The sequence below is a fragment of the Teleopsis dalmanni genome, chromosome 2 (assembly GCF_002237135.1).
Source record: "Teleopsis dalmanni isolate 2A chromosome 2, ASM223713v2, whole genome shotgun sequence".
Classification (NCBI taxonomy): Eukaryota; Metazoa; Arthropoda; class Insecta; order Diptera; family Diopsidae; genus Teleopsis; species Teleopsis dalmanni.
In genome coordinates, this window is record NC_051847.1 from 62,378,674 (window position 1) to 62,381,528 (window position 2,855).

A 2,855-nucleotide genomic window follows, 5' to 3' on the forward strand; every position below is an offset into this window, starting at 1 on the left:
TCTTTAGTACCCAATTAAGTTTCCTGGATATTTTGCTTTATCGGTAGTCTTTAGTACTTTACGTGAAGAAAAGAGGGTTTTATATAGTTGCAATAAAAAATATATTAAAAAGATATAATGATAATTTAGTATTATATTATATATTAATCTTAATAACCATTTTATAATAAATATATAATAAATAAATAATATATTAGATAAATAATAAATAAGTAATAATACAGACATAATAATAAATATATAATAATAAATATATAATAATAAATATATAATAATAAATATATAATAATAAATATATAATAATAAATTTAAAATAATAATTCAATACAATTACTCTATGACATCCAATTCATTAATTTTTGTTTATTTTTTTTTTATAAATAGGAATGCTGTGCCGTTGGTTCAAATATTTATATGAAGCTGAAGTTATAGAGGAAGAGCCATTCATAACATGGAAGGATGAAATATCTGATACCTATCCAGGCAAAGGAACAGCTCTATTCCAAGTAAATACTTGGTTGACATGGTTACAAGAAGCAGAATCGGAGGATGATGACGATTAAACTCAACCGCATTCTGCAAAATTAAAGAATCTTCAATAGATTTATTTACTATAAGGCTCTTCGAAAAACAAAAAAAAATATATATATATATAAAATAATATAAAGAAAAATGGTATACATAAAAATCAACTAATGGAACGTATCAGCTCAACTTTACACAACAATTGTTTTCAACTTTTGTTCTGTGTAAACGTAGACATCTAAAAATATTTGCTTTAAGTCAATTGCCAAGTGCAAAGCAAATGCTGTTTTTAAATAAAATAATTTCAATAAATGAAAATAAAACCAAACAAAAAAAAAAAAAAGGAATCGTATGACAACAAATTATCTCCATGTATTAAAAATTTGTAGTCTTTCATTATTTATTTTGTATAACTTCTGTTTAATCATTTTTTTTTTCATTCAAAAAATTCAAACTGAACCAAACAAATTGATCAAGCAATAAATAATTGGACTTATTTTGTAATATGTAACAAATAATGCTGTATTTAGTAAAATTATAAATTCTGTAAAAACAATTTTCAATAAACACAGTAAAAATTTCTTGCAAAATCAATAGAAAATAATGTACTCTTCATACCTATGTTAAATTATAATGTATTTAATATAAAAGATTATTAGAAAAAAAGTACACAATACATTGGTAATCCATTTCGAACGACTATACAGAAATTTAAAAATCAATAAAGCGGAAAAATCAGCGATTCGCTAATGTGATGTTTTTTTTTTTTGAATTCAGAAATAGGTCAAAGCCAAAGTTAATAGGAAAGATCGTTAATAGTACAAACTTAGTTGTCCATAGTGCACCACCCAACGATCAAACAAGTTCATCTGAAGCTTAATTGCTTTTTTCACATTTTCGAGTATCGAAAGTAATTAGTGATGTGGAATATGAAATCTACTTAGATATTCGAAAAAATGTGGTGAGCACAAATGTTTAAATTGGTAATGTATTTATTTGTTAACAATTTCACCGCACAACTTTTTATTTTTGAATAGAATTGTGCAATTATATCTTAATTAGATTTATTTGGTTATAAATTCTTTATTTAAATACTTATTTTAGTACAAGTAATCGATATTGGAAGGAAATATTACAGTTTCCTATAATACAATTATGACAATTGTGATATTCACAAAAACTCTTAAATGCAGTATAAACTCTCAATTTGTTGGATCCATTATTTCGAATGTATTATTGAAATATATGTTAATATAATACATATTACGAAATATATATTAATATAATTTATATTATGAAATATATATATATATAATATATATTATGAAATATATACATATAATATCTATTATGAAATATATAAGCTACAAAAATATGTTTAGGGCAGTCACTTTATAGGCACTATAGGTAGTTTCGCTTTATTAGCAAAATTGGGGTGGTGTGCGTTTGCATAGTCCCAAAATTTAAAGAATTAATAGTTTGAAATCAAATTAAACGGATGTGCAAAGAAAACCTTTCATTGAGGTAGATAAGTTAGCATATAATTGACGCTTTTTGTGTATTAGTTATTTAGCATATAGTTTAGCATGCTAAATAAAAATCATAAGAAGTCTATTGTAATTTTTTTAATGCAATTTTTGGAGCAGTAAACTAAAAATATTTAGTTTGTCTTTTTTTAAGTCAAGTTTTTAGAAATAATTTTTTTTATTTTGTATATTATATTTCATAATTACATAATTACTTTTTTATTGTAACGGAAAAAATTGCAATCATTACATCATTCCTATTTTGCGGTCACGCCAGGTTGGCATTGCATTTTAGAGAAGTCAGCAATAAAGTTAATAAACTTTTAGATATCAGCCTTTAAAATTTAACATTTTTAAATGAAAACCACCAACAAATAGACTTGCAAGATATTACCCGTACTTTCTGTAATTAAAGTAGAAATTGCATGGGAAAGTGGGTGCAGTTTTTTTTGATAATGTATTCAATTTAAGTCCAAAACTCTTACAAATAATATCTCAAGAAGTAAGCTGTACCTATATGATGCAAATAAAAATCTAAAATAAATAAAATAATATTTAAATAATAAAATAACAATATATATTAAATTTTCACAATGGTAACACCTAATTTACCTAATTTTTATCTAATTTACTCTACTCAAAATTCTGGTAAATACCAACATTCGCCGCCATACCGACATAATTTATTATTCTCTCTATTTACTATCAATTTACACGAACTCGCATACGACCTAAATATTTTTACAAACAAACCACATATAAATGATTTGTACTCGGTATTCACATTTCAAAGTAATCGAATGA